Here is an 11,957-nt window from a genome sequence, read left to right as displayed (position 1 = left end):
ACATGCAATCAATATAAGTGATATGATATGACCATCATCATCTTGTGCTTGTGATCTCCATCTCCGAAGCACCGTCATGATCACCATCGTCACCGGCGCGACACCTTGATCTCCATCGTAGCATCATTGTCGTCTCGCCAATCTTATGCTTCCACGACTATCGCTACCGCTTAGTGATAAAGTAAAGCATTACAGCGCGATTGCATTGCATACAATAAAGCGACAACCATAAGGCTCCTGCCAGTTGGCGGTAACTTTTACAAAACATGATCATCTCATACAACAATTTATATCTCATCACGTCTTGACAATATCACATCACAACATGCCCGGCAAAAACAAGTTGGACGTCCTCTACTTTGTTGTTGCAAGTTATACGTGGCTGCTACGGGCTTCTAGCAAGAACTGTTCTTACCTACGCATCAAAACCACAACGATTTTTCATCAAGTGTGTTGTTTTAACCTTTAACAAGGACTGGTTGTAGTCAAACTCGATTCAACTAAAGTTGGAGAAACAGACACCCGCCAGCTACCTATGTGCGAAGCACGTCGGTAGAACCAGTCTCATGAACGCGGTCATGTAATGTCAGTCCAGGCCGCCGCTTCATCCAACAATACCGTCGAATCAAAGTAAGACGCTGGTGGTAAGCAGTATGACTATTATCGCCCACAACACTTTGTGTTCTACTCGTGCATATAACATCTATGCATAGACCTGGCTCTGATGCCACTGTTGGGGAATGCAGTATTTCAAAAATTTACCTACGATCACGCAAGATCTATCTAGGAGATGCATAGCAATGAGAGGAGAGAGTGTGTCCACATACCCTCTGATGTCCACTACACAACCTTCTTCTTGTAGACGTTGTTGGGCCACCAAGTGCAGAGGTTTGTAGGACAGTAGCAAATTTCCCTCAAGTGGATTAACTAAGGTTTATCAATCCGTGGGAGGCGGAACTCCCGATCTATTCTGCTCTCTGATGTTTTTAGGGTATATGGACATATATAGGTGAAAAACGTCGGTCAGGGGAGCCACGAGGGTGGGGAGCTGCTACCTCTTGAGCACTGCGTTGGTTTTCCCCGAAGAGGAAGGGATGATGCAGCAAAGTAGCATAAGTATTTCCCTCAGTTTTTGAGAACCAAGGTATCAATCCAGTAGGAGGCTACGCGTGAATCCCTCACACCTGCACAAAACAAATAAATCCTCGCAACCAACGCAATAAGGGGTTGTCAATCCCTACACAGCCACTTACGAGAGTGAGATCTGATAGATATGATAAGATAATATTTTTGGTATTTTTGTGATAAAGATGCAAAGTAAAATAAAAGCAAAGGAAATAAGAAATAACTAAGTATTTGGAGATTAATATGATGAAGATAGACCCGAGGGCCATAGATTTCACTAGTGGCTTCTCTCGAGAGCATAAGTATTCTACGGTGGGTGAACAAATTACTGTTGAGCAATTGACAGAATTGAGCATAGTTATGAGAATATCTAGGTATGATCATGTATATAGGCATAATGTCCGAGACAAGTAGACCGACTCCTGCCTGCATCTACTACTATTACTCCACTCATCGACCGCTATCCAGCATGCATCTAGAGTATTAAGTTAATGAAAACAGAGTAACGCCTTAAGCAAGATGACATGATGTAGAGGGATAAACTCATGCAATATGATGAAAACCCCATCTTGTTATACTCGATGGCAACAATACAATATGTGCCTTGCTGCCCCTACTGTCACTGGGAAAGGACACCGCAAGATTGAACCCAAAGCTAAGCACTTCTCCCATTGCAAGAAAGATCAATCTAGTAGGCCAAACCAAACTGATAATTCGAAGAGACTTGCAAAGATAACCAATCATACATAAAGTAATTCAGAGAAGATTCAAATATTGTTCATAGATAGACTTGATCATAAACCCACAATTCATCGGTCTCAATAAACACACCGCAAAAAGAAGATTACATCGAATAGATCTCCACAAGAGAGGGGGAGAACATTGTATTGAGATCCAAAAAGAGAGAAGAAGCCATCTAGCTACTAACTATGGACCCATAGGTCTGAGGTGAACTACTCACACTTCATCGGAGGGGCTATGATGTTGATGTAGAAGCCCTCCGTGATCGATGCCCCCTCCGGCGGAGCTCCGGAACAGGCCCCAAGATGGGATCTCATGGATACAGAAAGTTGCCGCGGTGGAATTAGGGTTTTGGCTCCGTATCTGATCGTTTGGGGGTACGTAGGTACATATAGGAGGAAGGAGTACGTCGGTGGAGCAACAATGGGCCCACGAGGGTGGAGGGCGCGCCTGGGGGGTAGGCGCGCCCCCTACCTCGTGGCCTCCTCTTTTGTGTCTTGACGTAGGGTCCAAGTCTCCTGGGTCTTGTTCGTTGAGAAAATCACGTTCCCGAAGGTTTCATTCCGTTTGGACTCCGTTTGATATTCCTTTTCTTCGAAACCCTAAAATAGGCAAAAAAAAACAGCAATTCTGCGTTGGGCCTCTGGTTAATAGGTTAGTCCCAAATATAATATAGAAGGGGATAATAAATCCCAATAATGTCCAAAACAGTAGATAATATAGCATGGAGCAATCAAAAACTATAGATACGGTGGAGACGTATCAAGCATCCCCAAGCTTAATTCATGCTCGTCCTCGAGTAGGTAAATGATAAAAACAGAATTTTTGATGCGGAGTGCTACTTGGCATAATTTTAATGTAATTCTTCTTAATTGTGGTATGAATATTCAGATCCGAAGATTCAAGACAAAAGTTCATATTGACATAAAAATAATAATACTTCAAGCATACTGACAAAGCAATTATGTCTTCTCAAAATAACATGGCCAAAGAAAGTTCATCCCTACAAAATCATATAGTTTAGTCATGCTTCATTTTCGTCACACAAGAATGCTCTCATCATGCACAACCCCGATGACAAGCCAAGCAATTGTTTCATACTTTAGTAATCTCAAACCTATAAACTTTCACGCAATATATGAGCGCGAGCCATGGACATAGCACTATGGGTGGAATAGAATATAATGAGGGGGGTTATGTGGAGAAGACAAAAAGGAGAAAGTCTCACATCAACGAGGCTAATCAATGGGCTATGGAGATGCCCACCGATTGATGTTAATGCAAGGAGTAGGGATTGTCATGCAATGGATGCACTAGAGCTATAAATGTATGAAAGCTCAACAAAAGAAACTAAGTGGGTATGCATCCAACTTGCTTGCTCACGAAGACCTAGGGCACTTGAGGAGGCCCATTGTTGGAATATACAAGCCAAGTTCTATAATGAAAATTCCCACTAGTATATGAAAGTGACAAAACAAGAGACTTTCTATCATGAATATTACGGTGCTACTTTGAAGCACAAGTGTGGCAAAGGATAGTAACATTGTCCCTTCTCCCTTTTTCTCTCATATTTTTTTTATTTGGCCTTTCTATTTATATATATGGCCTTTCTCTCTCTTGTTTTTTTATAATTCCTCACTTGGGACAATGGTCTAGAAAATGATGATCATCACACTTCTATTTATTTACAACTCAATGAGTACAACTCGATACTAGAACAAAAGATGACTCTATATGAATACCTCCGGCGGTGTACCAGGATATGCAATGGACCAAGAGTGACATGTATGAAAGAATTATGAATGGTGGCTTTGCCACAAATACTATGTCAACTACATGATCATGCTAAGAAATATGACAATAATGAATGTGTCATGATAAACGGAATGGTGGAAAGTTGCATGGCAATATATCTCGGAATGGCTATGGAAATGCCATAATAGGTAGGTATGGTGGCTGTTTTGAGGAAGATATAAGGAGGTTTATGTGTGAAAGAGCGTATCATATCACGGGGTTTGGATGCACCGGCGAAGTTTGCGCCAACTCTCAATGTGAGAAAGAGAAATGCACGGTACCGAAGAGTCTAGCAAGGATGGAAGGGTGAGAGTGCGTATAATCCATGGACTCAACATTAGTCATAAAGAACTCACACACTTATTGCAAAAATCTACAAGTCATCAAAACCTCGGCACTACGCGCATGCTCCTAGGGGGATAGATTGGTAGGAAAATACCATCGCTCGTCCCCGACCGCCACTCATAAGGAGGACAATCAAATAATACCTCATGTTTCAAATTTGTTACATAACGTTTACCATACGTGCATGCTACGGGACTTGAAAACTTCAACACAAGCATTTCTCAATTTCACAACTACTCAACTAGCATGACTTTGATATTATTACCTCCATATCTCAAAACAATCATCAAGCATCAAACTTCTCTTAGTATTCAAAACACTCATAAGAAAATTTTACTAATCTTGAATACCTAGAATATTAGGATTTTAAGCAAATTACCATGCTATTTAAGACTCTCAAAATAATCTAAGTGAAGCATGAGAGATCAATAGTTTCTATAAAACAAATCCACCACCGTGCTCTAAAAGATATAAGTTAAGTACTAGAGCAAAACTATATAACTCAAAAGATATAAGCGAAGCACATAGAGTATTCTAACAAATTCCAAATCATGTATGGATCTCTCAAAAGGTGTGTACAGCAAGGATGATTGTGGTAAACTAAAAAGTAAAGACTCAAATCATACAAGACACTCCAAGAAAAACACATATCATGTGGTGAATAAAAATATAGCTCCAAGTAAAGTTACCGATAGAAGTAGACGAAAGAGGGGATGCCTTCCGGGGCATCCCCAAGCTTTGGATTTTAGGTGTCCTTAGATTATCTTGGGGGTGCCATGGGCATCCCCAAGCTTAGGCTCTTGCCACTCCTTGTTCCATAATCCATCAAATCTTTACCCAAAACTTGAAAACTTCACAACACAAAACTCAAAGTAGAAAATCTCGTGAGCTCCGTTAGCGAAAGAAAACAAAAGACCACTTCAAGGTACTTTAATTAACTCATTATTTATTTATATTGGTGTTAAACCTACTGTATTCCAACTTATCTATGGTTTATAAACTATTTTACTAGCCATAGATTCATCAAAATAAGCAAACAACACACGAAAAACAGAATCTGTCAAAAACAGAACAGTCTGTAGTAATCTGTAGCTAGAGCAAGATCTGGAACCCCAAAAATTCTAAAATAAATTTCTGGAAGTGAGTAATTTATCTATTAATAATCTTCAAAAATAATTAACTAAATATCTCTTTCCAAATAAAAATGGCAGCAGTTCTCGTGAGCGCTAAAGTTTCTGTTTTTTTACAGCAAGTGTAACAAGACTTTCCCCAAGTCTTCCCAACGGTTCTACTTGCCACAAACACTAATTAAACACAAAAAACACAACCTAAACAGAGGCTAGATAAATTATTTATTACTAAACAGGAGAAAAAATCAAGGAATAAAAATAAAATTGGGTTGCCTCCCAACAAGCGCTATCGTTTAACGCCCCTAGCTAGGCATAACAAGCAAGGATAGATCTAGGTATTGCCATCTTTGGTAGGCAATCCATAAGTGGCTCTCATAATAGATTCATAAGGTAATTTAATTTTATTTCTAGGAAAGTGTTCCATGCCTTTCCTTAATGGAAATTGTAATCTAATATTTCCTTCCTTCATATCAATAATTGCACCAATCGTTCTAAGGAAAGGTCTACCAAGAATAATAGGACATGAAGGATTGCAATCTATGTCAAGAACAATAAAATCTACAGGCACATAATTCCTATTTTCAACAATAAGAACATCATTAATTCTTCCCATAGGTTTCTTAATAGTGGAATCCGCAAGGTGCAAGTTTAGAGAGCAATCATCAAAATCACGGAAACCTAACAAATCACACAAAGTCTTTGGAATCATGGAAACACTAGCACCCAAATCACATAAAGCATAGAAATCATGATCTTTAATTTTAATTTTAATAGTTGGTTCCCACTCATCATAGAGTTTTCTAGGGATAGAAACTTCCAATTCAAGTTTTTCTTCATAAGATTGCATCAAGGCATCAACGATATGTTTAGTAAACGCTTTATTTTGACTATAAGCGTGAGGAGAATTTAGCACGGATTGCAACAAGGAAATACAATCAATCAAAGAGCAATTTTAATAGTTAAATTCCTTTAAATCCATAATAGTGGGTTTAGCAACATCTAGGGTTTTAATTTCTTCAATCCCACTTTTATCAATTTTAGCATCAAGATCAAAAAAATCCAAATTCTTGGAACGCCTTCTAGGTAAAGGTGGACCATATTCAGTCCCATCATTATCAAGATTCATATTGCAAAACAAAGATTTAATAGGGGACATATCAATAGCTTTTAGATCTTCATCTTTATTTTCATAGGAACTCGAAGAACACGCTCTTATAAAGGCATCTTTCTTAGCACGCATCCTAGCGGTTCCTTCTTTGCACTCATCAATGGAAATTCTCATGACTTTGAGAGACTCATTGATATCATGCTTAGGTGGAATAGATCTAAGTTTCAAAGAATCAACATCAAGAGAAATCCTATCAACGTTCCTAGCCAACTCATCAATCTTAAGCAGTTTTTCTTCAATCATAGCATTGAAACTCTTTTGCGAAGTAATAAATTCTTTAATATTAGATTCAAAATCAGAGGGCATCTTATTATAATTTCCATAAGAATTGTTGTAGGAATTACCATAATTATTAGAGGGATTACTAGGATAAGGCCTAGGATTGAAATTTCCTCTATATGCGTTGTTACCAAAATTGTTCCTACCAACAAAATTCACATCCATAGATTCATTATTATTCTCAATCAAAGTAGACAAGGGCATATCATTAGGATCAGAAGAAACACTCTTACTAGCAAATAATTTCATAAGTTCATCCATCTTTCCACTCAAAACATTAATTTCTTCTATCGCATGCACCTTTTTATTAGTAGATCTTTCAGTATGCCATTGAGAATAATTAACCATAATATTATCTAGGAGTTTAGTAGCTTCTCCTAAAGTGATTTCCATAAAAGTGCCTCCCGCGGCCGAATCTAGAAGATTTCTAGAAGCAAAATTCAATCCGGCATAAAAAAATTGTATAATCATCCACAAATTTAAACCATGAGTAGGGCAATTACGTATCATTAGTTTCATTCTCTCCCAAGCTTGTGCAACATGTTCATGATCAAGTTGATTAAAATTCATAATATCGTTTCTAAGAGAGATGATCTTAGCGGGAGGAAAATACTTAGAGATAAAAGCATCTTTGCACTTGTTCCATGAATCAATACTATTTTTAGGCAAAGACGACAACCAAGCTTTAGCATGATCTCTAAGCGAAAAAGAAAATAGCTTCAATTTAACAATATCATTATCCACATATTTATTCTTTTGCATATCACACAAATCAACGAAGCTATTTAGATGGGTAGCGGCATCTTCACTAGGAAGGCCGGAAAACGGATCTTTCATGACAAGATTCAGCAAAGCAGTATTAATTTCACAAGATTCAGCATCGGTAAGAGGAGCAATCGGAGTGCTAATAAAATCATTATTGTTGGTATTGGTGAACTCACACAATTTAGTGTTATCTTGAGCCATCGTGACAAGTAAGCAAACTAACACACACGCAAACAAAAAGCAAACGGGCAAAAAGAGGCAAACGGGGAAGAGAAGGAGGATAGAGAGAGAGGGCGAATAAAACGGCAAGGGTGAAGTGGGGGAGAGGAAAACGAGAGGAAAATGGCAAATAATGTAATGCGGGAGATAAGGGTATGTGATGGGTACTTGGTATATTGACTTTTGCATAGACCTCCCCGGCAACGGCGCCACAAATCCTTCTTGCTACCTCTTGAGCACTGCGTTGGTTTTCCCCGAAGAGGAAGGGATGATGCAGCAAAGTAGCGTAAGTATTTCCCTCAATTTTTGAGAACCAAGGTATCAATCCAGTAGGAGGCTACGCGCGAGTCCCTCACACCTGCACAAAACAAATAAATCCTCGCAACCAACGCAATAAGGGGTTGTCAATCCCTACACAGCCACTTACGAGAGTGAGATCTGATAGATATGATAAGATAATATTTTTGGTATTTTTGTGATAAAGATGCAAAGTAAAATAAAAGCAAAGGAAATAACTAAGTATTGGGATATTAATATGATGAAGATAGACCCGAGGGCCATAGTTTCACTAGTGGCTTCTCTCGAGAGCATAAGTATTCTACGGTGGGTGAACAAATTACTGTTGAGCAATTGACAGAATTGAGCATAGTTATGAGAATATCTAGGTATGATCATGTATATAGGCATCACGTCCAAGACAAGTAGACCGACTCCTGCCTGCATCTACTACTATTACTCCACTCATCGACCGCTATCCAGCATGCATCTAGAGTATTAAGTTAATGAAAACAGAGTAACGCCTTAAGCAAGATGACATGATGTAGAGGGATAAACTCATGCAATATGATGAAAACCCCATCTTGTTATCCTCGATGGCAACAATACAATATGTGCCTTGCTGCCCCTACTGTCACTGGGAAAGGACACCGCAAGATTGAACCCAAAGCTAAGCACTTCTCCCATTGCAAGAAAGATCAATCTAGTAGGCCAAACCAAACTGATAATTCGAAGAGACTTGCAAAGATAACCAATCATACATAAAATAATTCAGAGAAGATTCAAATATTGTTCATAGATAGACTTGATCATAAACCCACAATTCATCGGTCTCAACAAACACACCGCAAAAAGAAGATTACATCGAATAGATCTCCACAAGAGAGGGGGAGAACATTGTATTGAGATCCAAAAAGAGAGAAGAAGCCATCTAGCTACTAACTATGGACCCGTAGGTCTGAGGTGAACTACTCACACTTCATCGGAGGAGCTATGGTGTTGATGTAGAAGCCCTCCGTGATCGATGCCCCCTCCGGTGGAGCTCCGGAACAGGCCCCAAGATGGGATCTCATGGATACAGAAAGTTGCGGCGGTGGAATTAGGGTTTTGGCTCCGTATCTGATCGTTTGGGGGTACGTAGGTACATATAGGAGGAAGGAGTACGTCGGTGGAGCAACATGGGGCCCACGAGGGTGGAGGGCGCGCCTGGGGGGGTAGGCACGCCCCCCTACCTCGTGGCCTCCTCTTTTGTGTCTTGACGTAGGGTCCAAGTCTCTTGGGTCTTGTTCGTTGAGAAAATCACGTTCTCAAAGGTTTCATTCCGTTTGGACTCCGTTTGATATTCCTTTTCTTTGAAACCCTAAAACAGGCAAAAAACAGCAATTCTGGGCTGGGCCTCCGGTTAATAGGTTAGTCCCAAAAATAATATAAAAGTAGATAATAAAGCCCAATAATGTCCAAAACAGTAGATAATATATCATGGAGCAATAAAAAATTATAGATACGTTGAAGATGTATCAGGGGCACGCCTCCCTGCCTCGTGGCCACCTCAAAGCTTCCCTGACGTCTACTCCAAGTCTCCTGGATTGCTTCCGTTCCAAAAATAACTCTCCCGAAGTTTTCATTCCGTTTGGACTCTGTTTGATATTCCTTTTCTTCGAAACACTGAAATAGGCAAGAAAACAGCAATTTGGGTTGGGCCTCCGGTTAATAGGTTAGTCCCAAAAATAATATAAAAGTGTATAATAAAGCCCATAAACATCCAAAACATATAATATAATAGCATGGAACAATCAAAAATTATAGATACGTTGGAGACGTATCACCCTCGTAGACCGAAAGCGGAAGCGTTATATTAATGCGGTTGATGTAGTCGTACTCTTCGCGATCCAATCACGATCCAACCGATCAAGTACCGAACGCACGGCACCTCCGAGTTCTGCACGCATTCAGCGTGATGACATCCCTCGAGCTCTTGATCCAATAGAGGTTCAGGGATCTAGATGAGTTCTGTTAGCACGACGGTGTGATGACGGTGTTGATGATGTGATCCGCGCAGGGCTTCACCTAAGCACTACGACAATATGACCTGAGGTGTAATCTGTGGAGGGGGGCACCGCACACGGCTAAGACAATTGATCTTGTGTGTTCTAGGGTGCCCCCTGCCTCCGTATATAAAGGAGGAGAGGGGGAGGCCGGCCGGCCCCTGTAGGGCACGCCAGGAGAGAGGAGTCCTACTAGGACTCCAAGTCCTAGTAGGATTCCACTTGGTGGAAGGGGAAAGAAGGAAGGGAGAGGGAAAGGGGGCTCGCGCCCCATCCCCTAGTCTTATTCGGACTCCCCATGGGGGGCACCTCCTCGTGGCCTGCCCTCTCTCTCTCCTAAGGCCCATATTGGCCCATTACTTCCCCGGGAGGTTCCGGTAACCCCTCTGGCACTCTGTTTTTAACCGGTACCTCTTAGAACTCTTCCAGTGTCCGAATAACATCATCCAATATATCATTCTTTATGTCTCGATCATTTCGAGACTCCTCATCATGTCCGTGATCTCATCCGGGATTCCTAACAACATTCGATCATCAAAACACATAACTCATATAATACAAAATCATCATCGAACGTTAAGCGTGCGGACCCTACGGGTTCGAGAACTATGTAGATATGACCGAGACACATCTCTGGTCAATAACCAATAGCGGAACCTGGATGCTCATATTGGTTCCTACATATTCTACGAAGATCTTTATCAGTCAAACCGCATAACAATATACGTTATTCCCTTTGTCGTCAGTATGTTTCTTGCCCGAGATTCGATCGTCGGTATCATCATACCTAGTTCAATCTCGTTACCGGCAAGTCTCTTTACTCATTCCGTAATGCATCATCCCGCAACTAACTCATTAATCACATTGCTTGCAAGGCTTATAGTGATGTGCATTACCGAGAGGGCCCAGAGATACCTCTCCGATACACGGAGTGACAAATCCTAATCTTGATCTATGCCAACTCAAAAAACACCATCGGAGACACCTGTAGAGCATCTTTATAATCACCCAGTTACGTTGTGACGTTGGATAGCACACAATGTGTTCCTCCGGTATTCGGGAGTTGCATAATCTCATAGTCAGAGGAATATGTATAAGTCATGAAGAAAGCAATAGCAATAAACTAAACGATCATAATTCTAAGCTAACGGATGGGTCTTATCCATCACATCATTCTCTATTGATGTGATCCCGTTCATCAAATGACAACACATGTCTATGGTCAGGAAACTTAACCATCTTTGATTAACGAGCTAACCAAGTAGAGGCATACTAGGGACACTTTGTTTGTCTATGTATTCACACATGTACTAAGTTTCCGGTTAATACAATTCTAGCATGAATAATAAACATTTATCATGATATAAGGAAATATAAATAACAACTTTATTATTGCCTCTAGGGCACATTTCCTTCACGACCCACCTCCCGTCCTCCCCTACCTCTTCTCGTCCAGGACGGGGATGCAGTCCCTGCTCACCCGGGATCTGGGACCCCATGGGCCGCGCGCCTCTATAGTCACCAACGCCGGTTATACACCTCCAGGACTCCGCCTCATCACCAGCACCGACTGGGTGCACACCTCTGCCTCGTCACCAGTGTGTGGCGGTGCTCGCGGTCGTAGGCATCCTCCCGAGCTCCGTGCATCAAGGTGGCGGCGCTCGCGACCGTGGATGAGCCCAAGTCGTCTCCATCTACTGCCGCTCTTCTCCATGGCTGAGGCGTACTCCCCTCCGTGTATGGCGCTGCCTCCAATTAGTGCCCCCATCCGTCCTCGACGGGTAGCTCCACTGCCCTCCAGGTTGCTTGCTAGTTGATCTACACATGTGGTGAATTGGAGATGCATATGTATTGTGCTTTGTGTGTGCTTGATGTTGATTCGTGTTGAATTTTTCTGAATTGGAGAGACGGAGATGCATATGTATGTGTTGTGCCTTGCGCGCCCCATGTATGTGTGTGAAAGTCTATTGCCAGGGCCATCCCCTCCCCCCTCCCGCGGCGCTCCCACAAGCGCCCCGGGGGAAAACCCTAGCCGCCACCTCCCCCACCCCCTCCTCCCGCCTCCTCCCC

This window comes from Triticum urartu, chromosome 1A (genome assembly GCF_056163025.1).
Source record: "Triticum urartu cultivar PI428250 chromosome 1A, HENAU_Tu73, whole genome shotgun sequence".
NCBI lineage: Eukaryota > Viridiplantae > Streptophyta > Magnoliopsida > Poales > Poaceae > Triticum > Triticum urartu.
Note: the sequence above shows the minus strand (reverse complement) of the source record.